Raw genomic sequence first — 23,172 nt, forward strand, 5'->3', positions numbered from 1 at the left:
TCCTCGTCTCTCACCTTATACAAAAATCAACTCAAGATTCATCAAAGACTTAAATCTAAGACCTAGAACTATAAAAATTATAGAAGATGGCTGGGCACAGTGGCTCACGTCTGTAATCCCAGAACTTTGGGAGGCCGAGGCAGGTGGATCACTTGAGGTCAGGAGTTCCAGATCAGCCTGACCAACATGGTGAAACCCGTCTGTACTAAAAATACAAAAATTAGCCCAGCATGGTGGCTTGAGCCTGTAATCTCAGCTACTTGGGAGGCTGAGGCACAAGAATTGCTTGAGCATGAGAGGTGGAGGTTGCAGTGAGCCAAGATCACATGACTGCACTCCAGCCTGGGCAACAGAGCAAAACTCCATGTCAAAAAAAAAAAAAAAAAAAATTCTAAAAGATAACATTCAAAAAACCTTTCTGGGCATTGGCTTAGGCAAGGATTTCATGACCAAGAACCCAAAAGCAAATAAAATAAAACGAAGACAAAGAGCTGGGACTTAATTAAACTAAAGAGCTTTTGCACAGCAAAGGGAACAGTCAGCAAAGTAAACAGACAACCCACAGAATGGGAGGAAATCTTCACAATCTTTACATCTGACAAATGACTAACATTCAGAATCTATAACTAACTCAAACAAATTAGCAAGAGAAAAACAAACAATCCCATTAAAAGTGGGCTAAGAACATGAATAGACAAGTCTCAAAAAAAGATATACAAATGGCTAACAAACATATGAAAAAATGTTCAACATCACTAATGATTAGGGAAACACAAATCACAACCACAATGCAATACTACCTTACTCCTACTAGAATGGCCATAATCAAAAAAAATAAAAATAAATAGATGTTGGCATGAGTGTCATGAACAGGGAACACTTTTACACTGCTGGTGGGAATGTAAACCAGTACATCCACTATGGAAAACAGTGTGGGATTCCTTAAAGAACTAAAAGTGGAACTACCATTTGATCCAGCAATGCCACTACTGGGTATCTACCCAGAGTAAAATAAGTCATTATGCATAAAAGATACTTGCACATGCATGTTTATAGCATCACAATTCACAATTGCAAAAATGTGGAACCAAATGCCCACAAATCAATGAGTGGATAAAGAAACTGTGGTGTATGTGTGTGTGTGTATGTATACATACATATAAAATGCAATACTACTCAGCCACAAAAAGGAATGTATTAATGGCATTCACAGCAACCTGGATGAGATTGGAGACTATTATTCTAAGTGAAGTAACTCAGGAATGGAAAACCAAACATCATATGTTCTCACTCATAAGTGGGAGCTAAACTATGAGGATGCAAAGGCATAAGAATGACACAATGGACTTTGGTGACTCAGGGGGAAAGGGTGGGAAGGGGGTAAGGGATAAAAGACTACAAATTGAATACAGTGTATACTGCTCAGGTGACGGGTGCACCCAAATCTCACAAATCACCACTAAAGAACTTACTCATGTAACGAAACACCACCTGTTTCCCAATAACCAATGGAAATATAAAAAAAAATTAAAAGAAAAATAGAAAAAAAAAAATAGCCAAAGGACCTGAATGGGCATTTCTATAAAGAACACATAAAAGTAGCCGATAGGTATATGAAAAGGTGTTCAACATCACTAATCACTAAGAGAACTGAAAGTTAAAATCACAGTGAGATATCACCTCACACCCATTAGGATAGCTATTATCAAAAAGACAAGAGATAAATGTCCGCAAGGGTGTGGAGAAAACGGGACCCTAGCACACTGTTGTTGGGAATGCAGATTGGTGCTGCCATTATAGTAAACAGTATGGAGGTTCCTAAAGAAATTTTAAATAGAATTACTATATGATCCAGCAATCCCTCTTCTAGGTATACATCCAAAGGAGATGAAATCACTCCCTTGTAAAGACAGCTGCACCGCCCTGTTTACTTCAGCATTATTCACAATAGCCAAGATGTGAAAACAAACTAAGAGTCTGTCAGCTTTTAAAAGAATAAGATCCTGCCATTTGCCACAACACAGATGAACCTGTAAGACATTATGCTAAGTGAAATAAGCCAAGCAAGAAACAAAAGTATTGCATGATCTCACTTAGCAGTGGAAACAAACAAATAAACAAAAAGGTCAAACGTATAAAGGTAGAAAATAAAACGGTGGTAATCAGGGCTAGGAGGTTGGGGAGCAGAGATGGTGATGTAAGTCAAAGTATATGAAGTAGCAGATATGTAGGATGAACAAGTCTAACCATCTAACACACAACATGAAGACTATAGTTATGAATAATCAAATAAAATTGTATTAGATTAATAATTTTTGTTAAATAAGTAGATTTTAGCTGCTCTTGTCAAAAAAACTGTATGAGATGAGAAGTATGTTATTTTGTTTCATTATAGTGAACATTTTACTACCTATATGTATCCAATAGTATCGTGTTATAAACCTCAAATATGCATAATAAAATTTATTATTTTAAAAACTAATTTTAAAGCATGTTTTAAAAACACAAAAGTTGTTTGTAACCCAGAGGGTACATGCTTGAGGGAATGGATATCCCATTCTCCCTCATGTGATTATTATACATTGCATGCCTGTATCAAAATATCTCATGTACCTCATAAATATATACATGTACTATGTACCCACAAACATTAAATAATTTTTTTAAAAAATTTAAAGGAAAAGATTATTAAAAATACAAAAATTAGGGAGTCATTCAAAAACAATAAAGGGAGGCTCCGAACCTGTGATGAGCTTCACACTCCCCTAACCTCTAAAACCAAAAGTCTGCACGTAGGAAGTCCCTCAGAATTTCTTGCAGCGCTTTCAAAATATATGCATGTCTAAGTCTCACCCTCAGGAGATTCTGACTCAGATTCTACCAATTTCAGTTGGTTTTGGTTCACTTAATTACACTTAAAACTGTAAGGAAAATACACCTGGATACAGATATATTTAGACATTGCTAACCGGATCATTAAGCTTGTCAAATGCTCTATAAAAGAATAGCAATCCAAAATCATGAAGAATTAAATTGCAAAAACCTGGCCTGTATGCACAGGATGCTGGTAATTCTTAAGTGATGCTTTGTTTGCATGAATGTTGAAAGGCTTTAAGTTACTGAGAAAGTATCATCATAAATATGAGCAGCAAATTTTGTACTAGCCATGATAAGAATGAGTGACTAAAAGCTAAATGGACTTTTACGGTTATTCTTAGGTTTTACTACTTTTCAAAACTTAGTGTCTATTATTAAAGTCATTCATAAAAATAAATAATTAATCTAAAATTTGATAGTATCCTTTCCTTCTCTGTCTTTCTCTCTTCTTTTTTGCCCATTACAATTGTCTCAAAAAGGAAATTACATTTTGTATATATTATGTATCCTCTGAACTATTTCATTTTCCATATTATAATTCTCGAGTTGCTTCTGACATGTGTGATATTAACAAATCCTAATTGGTTGCGTAATAGGAGCAGACAGCCTATATAGTGTTAAGCTACTTCTACACCACCTATTTTCTGTATGCAAATCAGACAGAAACAAATGTTTGGCCCCAGCTGGGCAAAACGTCCCATTTAAAATTCTTTTCCTCTTCTTTGTTCTTTGATGTTCTGCAAATGAGCTTTAGAACTCCACTCTTCACACAATTCAATTTTACAGACCCATTATCTGAGATATAATGTGGAGGTTAAATATATCAGGGCAGCCATTATGTGAAAATAATTAACAGTAATGAATAATGCACTAATTCCACTGATGAGAGATGGTTATATGTGTAATGAAGTGTTGGGGCAGCCCTGACAAATGAAATTAAAATATTTAAACACTGTTTTATGATATTACTTTGCTCATATAATTTCCTTTACCTACAATGAGCCACTTGGATTATCGTCATTATCTTGACAGCTCTGAAGGATGAAATAGTGCGGGTTAATGTGACAGCGATTAGTCAGTGGAAAAATCCATCACCCAGGGCAGAACAGGCTGGAGCAGAAAAGACCTTTACACTGTCCTGTTTCCAACTCCAGAAGAATGATACTATCAACATCACTTCAATATTAACTGGATAGAATTATCTTGTCATTCAGTAACAGCCTCTGAAGAACTACCTATTTGTACCTGCAAAAGAAAGGTCAGCCTTTCTCAATCACCCCATAAAAATGTGTTGATGGCTTCTTTATATCAATAATAGTGACAGGAACAGAGACAGAAAAGAGACGTGACAATTTAAAAGCAAGAAGTTTTTCCCTCAAGTCTTTGCAGCCCTTTCTCCCCACAATTTCTGTTCAAATTGAATCTCAGGGTCCACTCTATTGAGAAGGACACTGTTGGCTGCTTACTGTCTTTACTCTGAAATTACTACATCAGACTCCTAATTTGTAAGCAGATTCTACTTTTACTGAACTTTATTCCAGGAATATTATTTGGAACAATCATTCCTAAGCCTATGTATAACTGCCTTTCCAGATGCAGCAAGTTTGAATTTTAAAAAACCTGGGAATGTGATAATCTATCTGTTCTTCATTAAAACTGATATGAAGTTCACGTTAAAGAATACAGCAGGAGAGGAAGTTATTGGCAACATGAGTGAGAACCACTGCATCACCAATGTCCATTCATATTGTTATAGTTTAGCTTATAAACTGACAACAGGGCTATTATTTCCAAAAATCTTTTAACTATATAAAATGTTTTTTTAAACCATTAAAAATTATAGTTTTTACTTTTTTGGGGCTTCAAAACAATTATCAATACATGGAGAAATTGCAGCCATTAGAACAGATTTCTAGAGAATTTTGATCCAGTGTTCTTTCTGCTTTTGATTACACGATGACTTTCTTTGATTCTGCTCACACGGGAGAAAAAAAGAAAAACCAACAAGTTCATTTAAACAATATGACTCAAGTTCTATCCACTTTTCCTTAACTAGTTTCAATATGTTGGAAAACTTCCTACTCAAAAATGCATCATCATTTAGAGTGTGAATAGTAGCATGTTTCATTTGCTAGTATCTAAAGTGGAGTTCAAAGGTTGATCTCCTTTATGTCAAACCAAGTCCATTTTCTGAATAACAAGAGCAGCAGCTTTGCTGTCAAACCTTTCCTGACATGTCTCTACTAACACCGGGACACAACAGCACAGCAAGGAAAAAGTCATATATTCACAACACTTTTCCAAATGTAAAATACATCGCTCAGTATCTCCTTTACTGTATAAACATAGTACAACACCACTAGAATAAACAAATACCAATACAGTCTCATTTAGGGACTGAAATACAATTATCATCTGGGCAGACAATCAAAATTTTTGGAGAACCAAACGCACAACATAAAAAAGCCTTGTTAACACTGATACTGAGGGAATAAGATGATACCTTGTAAAAGCTAAGATTAACTATGCAACATCAGCATATTTATAATTTAACCTGCAGTTAAATCAAAATAGCAAGGCACTTTATGTAAGAGGTGGTGTTGTAGCTACTTGATAGATTTATGTATATATCAAATCTAATTTGCAACATCATTTTTGATTGTAATTCATTACCAACTCCTATTTCTACCTCAGCTATCCTTAAGGAAAAGCCAAAAAGGGAGAGAAATGTACATGACTCAAAAACAATCTATGTTTGCAAACTTGAAAAGTGTATGACATCACATTTAATGTCTCTCTACCCCAATAATAATATTTCCCAATAGGAAACAATTATTCAAAATAACGTATATTTCTTTCCTGCACTTCTTGCATTTGGTTTGAAAAAAATACAATTTACTTCAATTATCTGACAATGAAGTGCCTGGGCAATAAATCTAACATTAAAAAATCATTTCCAGCAAATTACTCCAATAAAATCAATGAAGGTCAGGCTCAGCTGTAGCAACAAATAAATGACATGCTATTGACAGACTAGATGGACTTAATTGTCATTTATGAAGGTTAAGGGGATAAAACAATCTAATAGAAAGCAGATGTTTACTAAACAAAAAAAAAAATGGAAGCAGGTGAAATAGATCGAGAAAGGTGAGTTAGGTATGAATAGCCTCAATATTCTCCCGGCCTAGTCCCAGAGCAAAAATACAAGTTATTCTAATTCTCAGCAGCATGTGTGTTTGACTAGTTCAATATTTATCTGCTTCAGGCTGCTTTGTGTTCTTTTATATATTGAAGTCATGAAACAGATTTTCTGCTAATACAAAATGAAGAATTGATAAAATTGAGCAATGGTAGCCAGGTTAAAAGCAGTTTGACCCATTTCAAATTTCCAGTAGCTGCATCTGTAAAAACAGCAAACCCTAAGAGAAGAAATTTTCCATCTCTCTAATATGGAAATAACTAGCTAATTGTGGCAATATTCTATCAGGTACGAATCTAGATTCTAAATGTTAATATCAAGTTTAAAATGCACATTTTAATGTAAGCACTAAGAAGTAAATCTAGAAGGATCTTCCTGGCTGATCATTTTCCTCTCGTAATACATTTTAGCAAGGTTTACAATGACATGGGTCAAGCTGCTTTGTCTATACAGATTTCTGAGTACACTTTGAAACTTGCTTTCCCTGGGAATATCTAGCCAGGGTCTTTCCTCTTTCCTCAGAATGAGCTCTGAGCTGTTGCTTTAATCAAAAAGAAAAGAATAGAAAAGGAAAGGAAAAGAAAAGAGAAAAGAAAAGAAAGAAGGAAGGGGAAGGAAGGAAGGGAGGGAAAGAGGGAGGGAGGAAGAGGATCATGTTGAAAAGTTCCAGCTATCCTGGAAACCATACCTTCAAAGAATCTTTAAAAGTAAAAACAAAAAGGATCATAGATCATTGAATCCCACCACTTCAACTTACAGAAGGGGGAACAGAAGCAGAGAAAGAGAATCTTCTCCTTGGGGTCTTCAGATGTGTCTAGGTCAGAACTGACCCCAGGTCACTAACTCCCAGGTCAAGGACCTTACCAAACTGGAGATCTCTTGACCTAAAGTGTTAAAAAGGCAGAGGAAGTATTGTATGCTTCCTACAGACCACTGTTTTGTCAAAATAAATAATCTACTGTTCTCAAGTGAGCCTACAATTACACGTTGAATTGATTAAAGGAGCAAGGACCAAATTATTCAAATGAAGAACTTTCCCTCTTCCCCTCAGAGCATATGAGCAACTCCAAAAGCATCTGGTCCTACTTCTCACATAGATAGTCCAGACACTCCCAAGTCTTCAGAAAAAATAAAGAAAAAGAAAGGAGGGAGAGAGAGAGAAGAGAGAAAAGAAAAGAAGTCTTTAAATTTGACCTAGTAGCCTAAAATTCTTTGAAGAAAATAAATAAGCAAATAAAAACCTTTCTACAACAAAATAAAATAAATGTAAATTCTACTTGTGTTTGGTAGTATCTAAAAATTATTTTTGTCCTAGAAAAAGATTTGATTAGGGCATTTCTTAGAGAAAAATAAAATTTTTGAATGCATCAAAAAAACAAAAACAGAAAAAAATGACATAGTAACATAATTGGGACAATATGAACTCAGTATTTCATTTTTTTCTTTTAATGACTGTCCTCAATGTTGGTAAACTAAAATCACTAAGCATTCTCTCAATCGTTAATAAAAAGAATACTTGCTCAAAAGTCAAGCATTAGTTCCCAATTCACATTCTTTTTTATTAGACTTTATTTTGAGTACTATTTCATTTATGAATACAAAGTTAAAACAAAACCACCAAAAACAGTTTTATGCATTAAAGGCATAATTGATAAGAGTCAGCGGGGACTAACTATTCAATATTAGAGTTGGGGACTGCTCAGGCAAATTTCTGGTTAAGCTAACAGCTTATCAAGAGAACTTCACCCATGAATATGCCTAAGGAGTGTTTTCCTGGAGAAAACCAAAGTGAGAAAGGGAATTTGTTTTTAAATTGAGAGTTATATTATAAATGTTTAATACTAATACCCCAAAAGTAATATATCTTCCTCAAATGTGGAAGACGTAAGTTCTGGAAGCTAAGGCTTAAGGGAATTGAGGATAATTTCTGACTCTCGGTAGCCCTGTTAGTTCCATCCAAGTTGAAAGAAACTTTTTTCCTGATTTTTTTTTTCATGTGGACTTTATAAAGATGTGTAAGTCCAGGTTTAGCACCCTCAGCATATAGGTGCTAAAGAAATACAGAAAGGCTTGAACAAGATCCAAGAATAATCACAAATGGTTTAAGCTTCTCCCACTTTATTCCACCGACTGGCAATCCACTCGCAGGCACACCCACCATGAGAGTCAGGTGTCTGAATTGAGACTATCTGCCATTCAACCATAAGGTCAATACAAAAGATTTTCAAAACTTTCACCTGAGCACTGATTTCTCTCCCAATATCCCATTACCTTTTTGATTTCTACCACGATGACTTCACAATCAACCTGTTGGAGACAGAAATCACCTTCCACAGAACAAATGTCTTCCAGAAAATTTCCTATTTCTCCTAATGGCACGATCATCCTCACTTCAACTTCTCCAGCCTTTTCTCTTCCCCCAAGCAATCACCTACCAACTCCTATTAAATGTCACACGAGCACTAGCCCATTTCCTATCATTTTAATTTTTATCACACCAATGTGGTTCAGCCCACGTTACTTCGTAAAAACATAATATACCAAGATAGGCCTCCAATCTTTTCTCCTTCCACACAGTCTATCCTGCACATGCCTCCAAGATTTGAACTTGACTATAGATTACAAACTTTATTCCAGACCCTCATGTTTGACTCTCATTTTTCCCAACTGACCAAAAGTGTTTTCCTCCCAGTTTTCTCCACAGGACCCCTTTTCCCTCATCATACACCTTTTCCCTCACCATATCCTTGCTTAGTGCTTTGCCCTGAATAATGGAGACTCCTGCACTGTGCACCCCCACAAGTGCTGAACTGCCCCCTCTCCATCACTGCCCATCCAAATCTTACCCATTTCTCAAGTCCAGCTGAATGGACTCCCCTCCTGCAGCTTTTTCCTCTCTCTTCCCAGAAATGATTATCTTTGCATTCATGTAACATTGACATAATGTCTACCATGTGAATGATACCACTTTTGGTGCCAAGTGAAGATGAAAAGGAAAGAGTTGGAAAAGCCTCTTAAAGTTACAGAGGTATACAAGTTAGGTTCTTAAATATCTTTCTGGTATTAGGTAGGAAGTGAGAAGCACCATAAGAGCTCTGAGAGTCACGGAGGCTTAAGGGTAGTTGGGTGCTGACGAGTTGATGGGTGCAGCACAGCAACATGGCACAAGTATACATATGTAACAAACCTGCACGTTATGCACATGTACCCTAGAACTTAAAGTATAATAATAAAAAAAAAAGAAAGAAAGCTCTAAAGCCACTAAGGTGGAGGCGACATTTGCATTTGAAAATGAGGGATAGGCAAGGAGCTTTTTGCTGGAAAGCCTGTGCTGCGGCATCCCCTGGCCTGGGTTCTGCTGCTGAGCATCATCGTCTGTGTGAGCACACAGCTTAATCACCTAAATAGGGCCCTGGATGTATTCAACACTTCCATTGTGACTCCAATGTATTATGCAATCTTTACAACATCGGTTTGAACTTGTTCAGCTATCCTTTCTAAGGAGTGGCAAGTTATGCCTGTTGATGATGCTATTGGTACTTTGAGTGGCTTCTTCACAATCATTGTGGGGATATTCTTGTTGCATGCCTTTAAAGACATTGGCTTTAGTCTAGTAAGTCTGTCTGTGTCCTTTTGAAAAGACAAGAAAGCAATGAAGGCAATCTCTCTAATATGTATGAAATTCTTAAGAAGCTTAACCTGTGGAATCAAAAAACAAACCGGTGAAAATATCTCCCAAGGAAATGGAAATCTGACAGCTTTTTAAGAAATAGGTAATTAAAAGATGAATCTGTGGGGAAAAAAGAACACGAGGGATAGGAAGGTTTTGGACAGGTGGAGATGGAGAGAAAAGGCATTTTCTGTATAGAAAATTGGACACAAGAGCGCTCTAGTGAATAGCAAAGTATATCAAAGGGAAATGGCTTTCCTATAAATTCTCTAATATTAGTTTTAATGGCAAAAACAGTAATTAATTTTGTACCAACCTGATATTTTCCTTTACTTGTGGAGTGTACCATAGTTATGGCCATAATAAGAATGACATATGGGCATATTATATTTTACATAATGTCCTTACTCTGCAAAAGTATTATTATCCTCACTTTATAGATGAGAAGGCAAAATGACTTAGCTAAGACAATATACTCTACTAAGTTGTAGAGGTGGCATTTGAACCTGAGCCTGTCTGATTCAAAACTGCTGTACTCTTTTCATCATGCCATGGATCGCCCATTATTGGTCACACAAAGATGAATAAAATACAGTCCTCATATTTAAAAAAGTCTTTGTTCCAGTGGATGACCAATGCTTAGTACTTATTATTTGCAGCCTAATATTCTAACAATACAACTAGGACAGCCTTATTTCCATCATCTTAATTTAAGTTCTCATCCTATCTGCTTGCTAGAAGTCTGATTCTTCATCCTACCCTCAGAGACAGCTTTCTAAAACACAAATCAAAATATATCTCTTCCCTGTACAAATGCCTTCAGGGACTCTCCACCTGCAACAGAAAGCCCAAATCTCACAGCCTCATCTACAAGTTGATTGACATTTTAGGAGCCTGGGGTAAGCTTCCTTTTTCCAGTGTCACCTCCTCCACAGGCAACCAACATCTCAGCCAGAATAAGCAACTTCTAACTCCCCTTTTGTGTCTCCACTATTGTTCCATCTTCCTTTATGCCCCTTCTCTGTCTTGTCCCCCTTAAAACTCATCATCACTCACAGTAAAGTTTAACTATCATTTCCTCTTAGAAGTGTCTCTGCCCCTGCTCATATGTTAATCAGCATATATGACTCTGAAGCATAATTATTTGTGAATTTTTATCTCCACACTGGACCATAGAATCCTTTGGATGTACAGCCACAACCAAATTTCAGACTCATAATTGGACCTCAAAAAATGTTTGTTAAATGAATTAGCAGTAAAAATAAATGCTACATTAATCAATGGATAGTAACACTGAGTAGGGAGAAGTTTAATTGCATAAATAAAATAGTGCTGTTATATGCCATTGCGTAGTAGCAGGGAATGCTACTGTTATATGTGTAACATATAACATACATCTCCATACACCTTTTCCCTTACCATGTCCTTGCTCAGTGCTTTGCCCTGAATAATGGAGACTCCTGCACTGTGCACCCCCACAAGTGCTGAATTGCCCATTCTCCATCACTGCCCATCCAAATCTTACCCATTTCTCAAGGCCAGCTGAATGGACTTCCCTCAGCTGTTATATGCCATTGCATAGTAGCAGGCAACTAGAAATGTAGCATAGGCAAATACAATAGGACTTAAAATAAGTCTTAAGACTTCTGTTAAAATTTAATATGTCATTCCCCAGTAAATCACCTGAAATACAGATAATTCTCTAAACTATAGCCTTTTCACTTAGTACTATGTGAGAATGATAAGATGATGGAACATACACTACATAGTCACGATTCCATTCATCTTACTACAAAGTAAAACCACATCCTTTAATGATAATTACAATTCACCTACAATGTATATACACGGAACATGAAGCACATATGGTGGGCTCTGATGACAGTTTCCTATTCATTCTCACAAGGAATAGTTGATGACCCTTAGTGTTAGTTCTGTATAGATGCTCTTCTGTGGGTACTAAACTGCTTCTTGCACTTCACACTGACTTACACTGGGATATCTACTTTTGGCCTCTTCATTTCTAACTATAGAAATTCCCTAGTCTTTGCTAATGCATTTGTTCAAATCAATGTCATTAAGTACTTAGCCTATATCAATCAGATACCAAGAAAGGATTTCTTCTCTTCAATAAGTTTTGATTTTCTCCCATGTGCTTTGCAAAATGCTGGCACCTGCCTTACTAGGTCTAAAGAACAGCCCTACGGTGCCAGAGCTATCTGGTCATCTGTCTAAACCCACGTTCATTGACTGAGCGTGCAGCGCAGCCTGCATCCTCCTAGTTACCAACAGCATTCTTTCTTACAGAACAGGAAAAATTTTAACACCTTTTTTGATGGAAAGAGTAATTTCCTGCTTATGATCTGAGCTGAAATCCTTGGCATTGGACCTCTGATGAGGGGTCCTTGGTAAAAGCAGTAGCTGGTAGATAGCTTTTTTTTTTTTTTTTTTTTGAAACGAAGTCTCGATCTGTCACCCAGGCTGGAGTGCAATGGCATGATCTCGGCTCACTGCAATCTCACCTCCTGGGTTCAGGTGATTCTCCTGCCTCCTGACTCAGCCTCCCGGATAGTTGGGATTACAGGCACCTACCACCATGCCCTGTTAATTTTTGTATTTTTAGTAGAGACGGGGTTTTGCCATGTTGGTCAGGCTGGTCTTCAACTCCTGACCTCACATGATCTGCCCACCTCAGCCTCCCAAAGTGCTGATGTTACAGAGGTGAGCCACTGTGCCCAGCCAGATAGCTTTTATCATGAAGCCATTTCATGCCTAATATTGGTAGGTGATCCAATCACAACTTAAAAAGAAAGATCTAATGATCAACTTTACGAACCATCAAATATAAGCACACCTGCAAAACTGTACTCTTTTCATACCTGATTGTTGAATGGTACAGGGTGGAACAACTTTGAGGTAAACACTGCCTTCAAATTTCAGGCTTCTTTTAATATGCAAGATGCAGAAAATGTGACTACATTTTTCAAGGATGATGTTGTAACCTGTGGCTTAAGGAATACTTTTGGATTGATGGAGAAACAGTTTTCGTTAAGGTGAATGTAATTATGGTAACTTGCCGGGAGAGGGGAAGACCGAGTCACTACTTGATAACTGTCATATATAACCTACAGGGGATTTTCACTGAACGTGTGGCATGGGGTGACACAACTAAGCCAAGACATAACGCTGAGTGTCATTCAAGCCATGGATTTTTAAAAATATTACCATTTATATAGGCATAGAGAACACACTAGCAATAAGTACAGTGTCATTATACAAAGATCATTCCAGTTCCCACTGTTTTCAGATCTAGTCTTCTTCCACAAACCTCACCTGCTGGGTGGCACATTAAGTCAACTGCAAAAGATGGCTGTCAGACAAACACAACTGCTCATCTATCTAATCAGGTTTCTTCAAGAGAGGGATTTGGTCCACATAGATTTAAATGAACAGGCTTACTGCCTCAAAGGCAAACTGGTATTGACTGCATTCTCCCTACACCTCAATTTCCAATTGATTGGAAATTGTGTCTCTGGAGTAGGGTGTATTTTAACAATTAGTTTTACTTAAAATATTTAAAAATAGTAGGGGAAAAAAGAATCACACATCCTCTAAAGTAAAAAATAGATAAATAAATAGTAGAGGATATCCAGAATAAATTCACCTTCAACTGAGATTTTAAAAACCAAAATTTAGCCAGGCGTGATGGCTCACACCTGTAATCCTAGCACTTTGGGAGGCCGAGGAGGGTGGATCACCTGAGGTCAGGAGTTCGAGACTAGCCTGGCCAACATGGGGAAACCCCATCTTTCCTAAAAATACAAAAAATTAGCTGGGTGTAATGGTGGGCGCCTGTAATCCCAGCTACTCAGGAGGTTGAGGCAGGAGAATCGCTTGAACCCAGGAGGCAGAGGTTGCAGGGAGCCAAGATCGCACCACTGCACTCCAGCCTGAGCAACAAGAGCCAAACTCCATCTCAATAAATAAATAATAAAAAAGATAAAAAATAAATAGAAAATAAAAATTTAGTTTATTCTTATCCAAATTATTTCATTCCAGGTCTTCAATGCATTCTGGAAGTTCTTGATATGATTATGGTATTTGATAAAAAGACTATGATACGATGATAGCATCTTTCACTCTACCCAGTGCCAGGTGAATAGGGGAGTCAAAACTGCTCATCAAATGTTTTCCACTGCCTACACCAATTCACAGACAAGTAAGAAGGTGAACTTAAATGAAAAGAATCATGATGCATTCAAAAGGCCAGACAGAGCGCACATAAACTTCTTCAGCAATGAAATTAAGATTTCCCACATACAGTTTGTTTTAGGATGTACTTAGCTGCAAATATCAGAAAGCCCAACTGACAGAAGCTAAAATAAAGGAAAGCATTTGATTACCTCACATAACAAGAAGTCTGGAGGTGAGTGGTTCCAGAACTGGCTCAAGAGCTCAATGAAGTCAGGAAGCTGGGCCCGCATCCATGCTATGGGGCTTGCACTTGCAGGAAAAGGAGAGCGGCTTCACCTCCAAGAATCTCACACTCAGAGAGCAGTGATCTGAGCGGGACAAAAGCCTGGAATTATTATATTGCTACACAAACAAAATTGGAATTCTGTTAGCAAGAAAGAAGAGGGAATGGCTCTTATAAAGCAGGACTCACAGGGGCTAGGGATACTCTGCACTCTAAGTGTTCTCACAAACATACATTTGAAATCAATAAATTCCTCATGTCTGACACTACAACCCCTTAACCCACGTGGCTCTTTGAAAAACCTCAAAAGAATTTTCCCATCCATCAACCTAGTTCCTTCTGTGTATTTCCAGGAATTTATCTCTTTCCTTTAGATTTTCTAGCTTGTGTGCATAGAGATGTTCATAGTAGTCTCCGAGAATCATTTGTATTTCCATGGGGTTCACTGTGATGTCACCATTGTTATTTCTGATTGTGCTTATTTGGATCTTCTCTCTTTTTCTTCGTTAATCTAGCTAGCGGTTTATCTATCTTGTTTATCCTTTAAAATAACAAACTTTTCATTTCATTTATTTTTTGTATTTTTTTTGAGGTCTCAGTTTCATTTAGTTCTGCTCTGATTTTAGTTATTTATTTTCTTATGCTAGCTTTGGCTTTAGTTTGTTCTTATTTTTCTAGTTCCTCTACATGTGAGATTAAGTTGTTGATTTAGACCTTTCTATCTCCTTCTGCCTAAAGAAAAGATAAACTTTCCATGTAAAGTTTTTCCACATCAAAAATAGTAATGCAAGGAACTAGTAGCAAGTTCAAAATAAATGACAGGATGGCTTGATCACAGGGGAGGCTGTAAACTGATAGTTCACTGAAGGAATGACATTGCTTTTCTAAGATTGTAGAGTTAGTTGGAAGCAAAACTGGTAGCAGAACCAAAATAGCTAGAATTACTGCTCTATACTCACCTCTCTGTTCAATCATCAGTTCACACATCTCTACTCACACTCCATCATCAATTCAAACATTAACAATTAAATGTTAATATTTTCACCGTTTAAAAACTGGTAAATATCCAGATAGATAGATAGATGGATATATGATGGATAGATGATAGATAGATAGATAGATAGATAGATAGATAGACAGACAGACAGATATCTCCCCACTGGTAATTCTACATTCATTTTTTCCTGGAGTTGTAAACTGTCAGGCAACATTTGTTTACTGCAGACATTTTCAACAAGAAAAATATTAAAAACTTATAATGTTATGTTTTAATGGTCAGAAAATTACTTTTAAAAATTATAGCTGTATTTTTGACATCTGAAAACATATGAAGGCCTGAGTTTCCAGGACATCCTGAACCAAAATAGATTTGTATTTAAAAGTGCAAGTCAAGATTCCAGGAAAAAAAAAGTAATCAAGTAGAAATACTCAATAAGATGACAGTATTGCTAAAAGGAACTAAAACAACAAATTGATATTACTTTGAACAAGCCATAGAAAAGGCCAGTAATTGATTCTATTCTAACCAATAATATGTCAGAGATATTTCACTTTTAAAATTCTTACTTTGGGAGCTAAGAAAACAAAGCCCTCTAAAAAAACAAATCTCGTCTTTATGTTAGTTTTTTTTTTTAATCATTATCACTCAGAGCTCAAAACTCATTCCTCTGAGGCAGTTTTAGGATTATAAAAGTTAAACTATGGCATGGATTAAAATTATGGATTTTGATTTCAAAGAGAATTGAATTTGAATGCCTATTCTACCATTTACTTGTTAATACCAGTTACTAAGTATTCTGAGCCACTTTAAAAAAAAAAACATGAAAAATGGCAATGAATAAAATAGTTAATTTGTTGGAATGTTAAAGAATTTAATTTGAAAGTATATATAAATCACTTGGCACATGGTAGGCACTCAGAAAAGAGTAGCCATTCATCATAATAAGAGAAGATAGTGCAAATTTGTAAAAGGAGAGTTTCACAACTTCCTGCAATTGCAAACAGATGTCTGTAAGAGCAGGGACCCCTTAAACAGAAAATGCACTTTGGGTGAAACAGACTTCAGTATATTTTCAACTCTTCCCACATGAGGTAGACTGGATTATCATTCAGAAATTTTCTCTTCCTCCACCTTACTTTCAGAGGAGGGTCATATTTCCCATTTCATTGGCATTGGACCTGACCATGTGACTTGTTTCAGCCAATGGGATGTCGGCAAACATGAGGCAAACAGAGTCTCTTAACAGTCCAGCAATTAGCTTGCTCTCCTAGCCTCTGCCATTGACCTTAAAAGAAATGTATGGACTAGCCAATTCGTCACTGAAGCTCCAAGAAAGACACTTAATGTTCATACAAGCTGCCTTCAGTGAGCCCAGCCAAGATTTTTTTTAATCCTCAACACACAGATACACAAGTGTGCCCAGCTGAACATAGTCTAGATTAGCAAAATCACACTAATATAAAAATAAATATCACTTTATACTACTGAGTTGTGGAGACAGTTTCTTAAGCAGCAATTCTCTGGCAATAACTCGCGTATGTACCACATTTTTGCTATTGTACTTGGAGAATTGCTGTGGGTATATTCATCCATTCATGCAATGGTATTTATTTAAGACAGATTTCTCGAAGTTACCATGTGCTAGAACTGTACCACCTATGCAATTAGAGTGGTAAACAAATGGGCACAACCTGAGTCTAGGCATGTATTTAGCATCACTGGCTTCAGCTGGAAAACAGATTCTTCCAATGGTTCCTGTCGGCAAATACTACGGAGGATTTCAGATAGCAATTTTAAAATGAGAAAACAAATATAAAATTATAACGTATTTATTTCTTCCTTCTTGCGTAGAATGTAACATAACAGCAAATTTCTCCCAATTAGTTCCTTTGTACCCCTCGAAAACGGTAAATATTTTTTGCCTCTCAAGTGAACTTGAGGAGGATAGTTGTTCTCAGTGAAGAAATGCAAACAACTTTAGCAAATATTCAAAGCAAGGTGAATTGATTTCTTTAATGGAATCAGAACTAGACTTTTTTATGAATATGTTTAATAACTTATTCTTGTATATTCTTAATATGTTTAATAAGCTTATTACATATATATAATATAATATTTTAATATTTTCCATAAACTTTTTTCCTTTAAATAATAGTTTAGCCTCAATGCTAACCTTACATCAGATTGGGTTAGTAGGCACACCCTCCAGTTACAACTTATAGATGCGATAAAATTCCAGACACTAGATTAATGATATTAAAAATTATGTTTAAATATGTAGCCAAGGTGAAAAGGAAGGTAAGACCTCTAGAAGCAGGAGTGAAGAGGGAACTTAAAGCCAGGGTAGCGGTTTCATCCAAAATGCTGGATGCATTTTAAAGCCAGGTATGATCATAAGAATTGTAGGATTGCAGTTTTAATGACAATGCAAAGACAAGAAATGTTATCGTGGGAGAAGAAGTGGGATGAAGATCATTTAATAAAGCCAATATCCTTAAAAGCTCACCTAGTCACTGAAAAGAAATTTTTTAAAATTCTAACTATTGGCTTGTAGATGTAGTTAAGACTGCTATACGTCCCTGTTTCTGGTGAATTCTTGAATTTTTTTTTTTTTAAGGGGGCCAGGCACAGTGGCTCGTGCCTGTGATCAGGACTTTGGGAGACCAAGTTGGGTGGATCATGAGGTCAATAGATCGAGACCATCCTGGCCAACATGGTGAAACCCTGTCTCTACTAAAAATACAAAAAATTACCTGGATGTGGTGGAAGGTGCCTGTAGTCCCAGCCACTGAGGAGGCTGAGGCAGGAGAATCACTTGAACCTGGGAGGCAGAGGTTGCAGTGAGCTGAGATTGTGCTACTGCACTCCAGTCTGGTGACAGAGTGAGACTTTGTCTCAAAAAAAAAAAAAAAAAAAAAAAAAGAATCTTTTTCTCCACAACCTCACCAGCATCTGTTATTTTTTGACTTTCTAATAATAGCCATTCTGACTGGTGTTAGATGGTATCTCACTGTGGTTTTGATTTGCATTTCTCTAATGATCATTTATGTTGAGTTTTTATTTTCTCATGTATGCCTTTTTTGAAAAGTGTCTGTTCATGTCCTTAACCCATTTGTTTTGTGCAGTTGTTTGGTTTTTTTCTTGTCATTTTAATGTCTTTATAGATGCTGAATATTAGACCTTTGTCGGATACATAATTCGCAAAAATTTTCTCTCATTCTTTAGGTTGTCTGTTTACTCTGTTGATAGTTTCTTTTTCTGTGCAGAAGTTCTTTAGTTTAATTACCAATGAAGTTATGATAAGAAAAACAAAAACAGTAAACTGTATTTGAAGACAAATTGCATATGTGTGTGTTTGTCTTATAACCCTCTCACCTAATTTCTGCTAACCATAGGACATAATTTATATTGATACTTATCATTCATTTTTCACCAGGTCTGGAATGAGAATGTATTGTGCATAACTGTGCAATGCCATTATCCTAAACCAATAAATAAGTTTCATTATGCTACTACAGTTTGTTCTTATAGCTTACATTAATAAAAGGGTAAAGAACAAGAAAAAAAGGAATCAGAAGCAAATGATCAGATATTTTTTCTTAATATAGTTGAATAAAATATTATGCACAAACTTTCTTTTCTCTTTTAAAGAATAGTTCAGTCTCAGTGTTGACATCATTGCAGATTGAGAAAAAAATATGCATAAAAATGAAAATTCCAACCTTACACTTTGCACGGTTATGGAAGGCTAAATGCTATCCCTGTGGTGTTGGAATCCCAAACTGAGAAATTAAAATCTCTAATATCTTGGCAAAAATTGTGCGGTTGCAACATAGGAAAATATATTCAACCCAAGGCACATGAAACTTTCCAAGAAAACAAAGAGAAAAAATTATCTGCCAAACACAATAAAACACAAGGAAACAGGGAGGGTCAGCAGCTAGAACAAATGAGAAATGGCACTATAAAAAAATAATTTGAAGAAAAAAATTTAAAATATGCTTAATATAATAAGCATGTAACAAAGAGAAACCATGATGAAATACGACTAATGAAGTAGAATTTCTAGAAGAAAATCTTGCAAGCTGGAAAGAGGGAGGAGGAAATTACCCATTAAAAAGGCCAGAAAAGAAATTATACTGATAGAAGCCAAAAGACATTGAAATAATAACTTCAAATAGTTGGTAAAAATAACTGTCAAATTAAAAGTCTATAGCCAGCAAAGCTATAATTTTTAAAGGAACAAAAATAAAGATACTTTAACAACAAAGGTGGAAAAGATTTGAACAACACTAGACGTATATGGAACCTCATATCTCACAATCAGTGGACAGCTATGTTCTGGAGCATGTATGAAGTATCAGCAAATAAAAAAGAATCGATTTTCTTGATGACATATGATGTATAGCATCTTTTCACATGCTTATTTACCATCTATGCCTTTTCTTTGATGGGGAGTCTGTAAAGGTCTCTCATCATTTTTTTCAGTCAATTGTTTGTTATGTTGAATTTTAAGAGTTATTTTGATATTTTATATAACAGTCCTTCATCAGATATGTCTTTTGAAAACATTTTCTTCTAGTCTGTGGCTTATCTTTTTCTTATCTTTGCAGTGTCTTTTGTAGAAGAGAAACTTTCCATTATAGTGACTCTTTTTCTCTCATGGATTACGCCTTTAGTGTTGCATCTAAGAACTCCTTGCAAACCCAAGGCCATTGAGATTTTCTCCTATGTTATCTTCTAGGAGTTTTATAGTTTTGTGTTTTACAGTTAGGTCTGTGATCCAGTTTGAGTTAATTTTCGTGAAGAGGGTGAGGTCGGTGTCTAGGTACATCTTAATATTGGTATGTAGATGTCAAGAGTATCTTTGCTTCACTGTATTGCCTTTGGTCTTTTGTCAAAGATTAATTGACTATATCTGTGTAAGTCTATTTCTGGACTTTTTATTCTGTTCCATTTATCTATTCATCTATTCTTTCTTCAATACTACACTGTCTTGGCTGCTATTGCTTTATAGTTAAGTCTTGAAATCAGGTAATGTCAGTCCTCCAACTTTGTTCTTCTCTTTCAATATTGTGTTGGCTATTCTGGGAGTTTTTCCCCTTCGTATAAACTTGAAAATCAGCGAAATAGGTCATCAGGGAAATGCACATTGAGGCAACAATAAGATAAAGCTACACATATATTAAAATGGCCAATACCCAGAACACTGGCAACACCAAATGCTGATGAGGATGTGGAGCAACAGAAATTCTCATTCACTGCTGGGCAGAACATAAAATGATACAGCTACTTTGGAAATTGGTTTAGTAGTTTCATACAAAGTTAAGCGTACTCACACCATACAATCTAGCAATCTTACTCTATGGTATTTCCCAAAAGGAGTTGGAAACTTACATTCACACAAATATCTGTACACAGATGTTTATAGCAGCTTTCTTCATAACTGCCAAAACTTGGAAGCAACTAAATTATCTTTCAGTAGGTAAATAGATAAACTGTGACACATCCAGACAATGGAATTCATTTAGTGCTAAAAAGAAATGAACTATCAAGTCACAAAAATATATGAAGGAAACTTAAGTGCATATTGCTAAGTGAAGTCAGTCTGAAAAGGCTATCTACTACATGATTCCAACTCCATGGCACTCTAGAAAAGGCAAAACTGTGGAGTCAGTATAAAGATTAATGGTTTCCAGAGGTTAGAGGGGAAGGGGGAATAGATAGGCAGAGCACAGAGGATTTTTAGGGCAGTGAAACTGCTCTGTATGATACTACAGTGGTGAACACATGTTATTATACATTTATCTAAATGCACAGAATGCACAACATTTAGAGTGAAACTTAACATAAACTATGGTCTTTGGATGATAATGATGTGTCAGTGTGGTTCATCGATTTTAACAAATGAACCACTCCAGTAGGGTTGTTGATAACGGGAGAGGCTATGCATGTTGGGGGACAGGGATATATGGGATATCTCTGTACTTTCCATTACATTTTGCTGTGAACCTAAAATTGTTTAAAAAATAATAGTCTACTACATTTATGCAGCCAATAAACATGAAAAAAAGCTCATCATCACTGGTCATTAGAGAAATGCAAATTGAAACCACAGTGAGATACCATCTTATACCAGTTAGAATGGCAATTACTTAAAAAGTCAGGAAACAACAGAGGCTGGAGAGGCTGTGGAGAAATAGGAACACTTTTACACTGTTCATGGGGATGTACATTAATTCAACCATTGTGGAAGACAGTGTGACGATTCCTCAAGGATCTACAGCCAGAAATATCATTTGACCCAGCAATCCCATTACTGGGTATTTATCCAAAGGATTATATATCATTCTACTATAAAGACATATGCACATATATGTTTACTGCAGCACTATTTACAATAGCAAAGATGTGTAACCAACCCAAATGCCCATCATTTATAGACTAGATAAAGAAAATGTGGCACATATATACCATGGAATACTATGCATCCATAAAAAAGGATGAGTTCATGTCCTTTGCAAGGACATGGATGAAGCTAGAAACCATCATTCTCAGCACACTAACACCGGAATAGAAAATCAAACACCACATGTTCTCACTCTCAAGTGGAAGTTGAATGATGAGAATGCATGGACACAGGGAGGGGAACATCACACACAGGGGCCTGTGGCGGGGTGGTGGTCAAGGGCAGGGAGAGCATTAAGACAAATACCCAATGCATGTGGGACTTAAAACCTAGATGATGGATTGATAGGTGCAGCAAACCACCATGGCACATGTATACCTATGCAACAAACCTGCACATTCTGCACATGTATCCCAGAGCTTAAAGTAAAAATTATTTTAAAAGTCTGTTAAAAAAGGAATCCATGTCACTTGGATGATATTCTCTAACAACAATATAAATAGCAATATCAATAGTAAAATATTGCTTAAATAATCATTTGAAGAGTGAAAAATATGCTAAATAATTTACTGGTTACAAAAATAATAGAAATTGGAAAATACTTAGAAGTGAATATGACAAGTAAGTATACTTGGATTCAACAGATGGTAGAGACCACCTAGGGAACACAGTAGAGGTGCTTCTAAGTGGAAGAATCCTTTATAAATTTATGTTTCAGGATTTAGAAGTTAATTTTCATGATGGATCATTATTGTACAACAAATTGTCCAACCAGATAATTTTTTTAAAAAATCAATAGATACAGCAAATGCCCAGAGATAGGAGAAGTCTGGCAAAAACTTAAGTATTTGCAGCCAAATCTATCTCAGCTTTTAAATAAAGAATGCTTCTAAATGAATGTAGGTTCTTACAGGGAAATGTAGTTACCTATATCCTCTGCCCCCATTTCAGTTCTGTTAAATAAATACGTAAGGGCTAAGATGTGTAAACACCAAAATAGGTAATAGGAACACACAGATGAATCAGACACAGTGCCTGTCTTCGAGGAGATTTTAGACTACTGAGAGAGATACACCTAAAAATGTATGGATTGAATCAAGTGTGAGAAGTGCAAAGCTTTGCCCTATGTGTTGTGGGACCACAGAGGATGGACACTTAGTTCAGCATGGGGTTCAAGAATGGCTCTTGAAAGAAAAGTCTATGCAGGTTTCCTACAGCATCAAATCACTTTTCCTATACATGACCTAACCCTCACAATTCAAGCAAAATGTACTAAATTTTTTTAATGTCTCTGAATTTTTTCTGAAGTAGCTAGAACAAGTTCACAAGTAATTTATCAACTTCGAGTGCATTGCTCAAGACAATTCCAAAAAGGGGAAAGAAAAAAAAAATAGTTACTTGTTTCAGGAGTCATCAGCAGAAATAAGGACTCCACTGGGGCATCTCCTGCAAGGCCCTTCCTAAAACTTCGTAGAGTTTTTGGAAACAGCTGTTTAGGGTAAGCACCAATATATAACAGCACAAAAATATTACATTTTTT

General features: G+C 36.2%; 1 long non-coding RNA gene and 1 pseudogene across 1 annotated transcript in view; one reads left to right on the forward strand and one right to left on the reverse strand.

Annotated features, from left to right (window-relative positions):
- The window catches only part of LOC144336137 (uncharacterized), a 146,693-nt gene extending 128,597 nt beyond the window's left edge, over window positions 1-18,096 (reverse strand). Inside the window, exons 1-2 of the long non-coding RNA XR_013407640.1 lie at window positions 17,977-18,096; window positions 14,150-14,308 (exon numbers count right to left, since the gene is read on the reverse strand). This is a non-coding gene — a long non-coding RNA (uncharacterized LOC144336137). The remainder of the gene's footprint in view (window positions 1-14,149; window positions 14,309-17,976) is intronic.
- On the forward strand, window positions 1,725-9,842 carry LOC100431086 (magnesium transporter NIPA2 pseudogene; annotated as a pseudogene).
- Window positions 18,097-23,172: the final 5,076 nt, after the last annotated feature.

Source organism: Macaca mulatta, chromosome 17, assembly GCF_049350105.2.
Source record: "Macaca mulatta isolate MMU2019108-1 chromosome 17, T2T-MMU8v2.0, whole genome shotgun sequence".
NCBI classification, from domain to species: Eukaryota; Metazoa; Chordata; class Mammalia; order Primates; family Cercopithecidae; genus Macaca; species Macaca mulatta.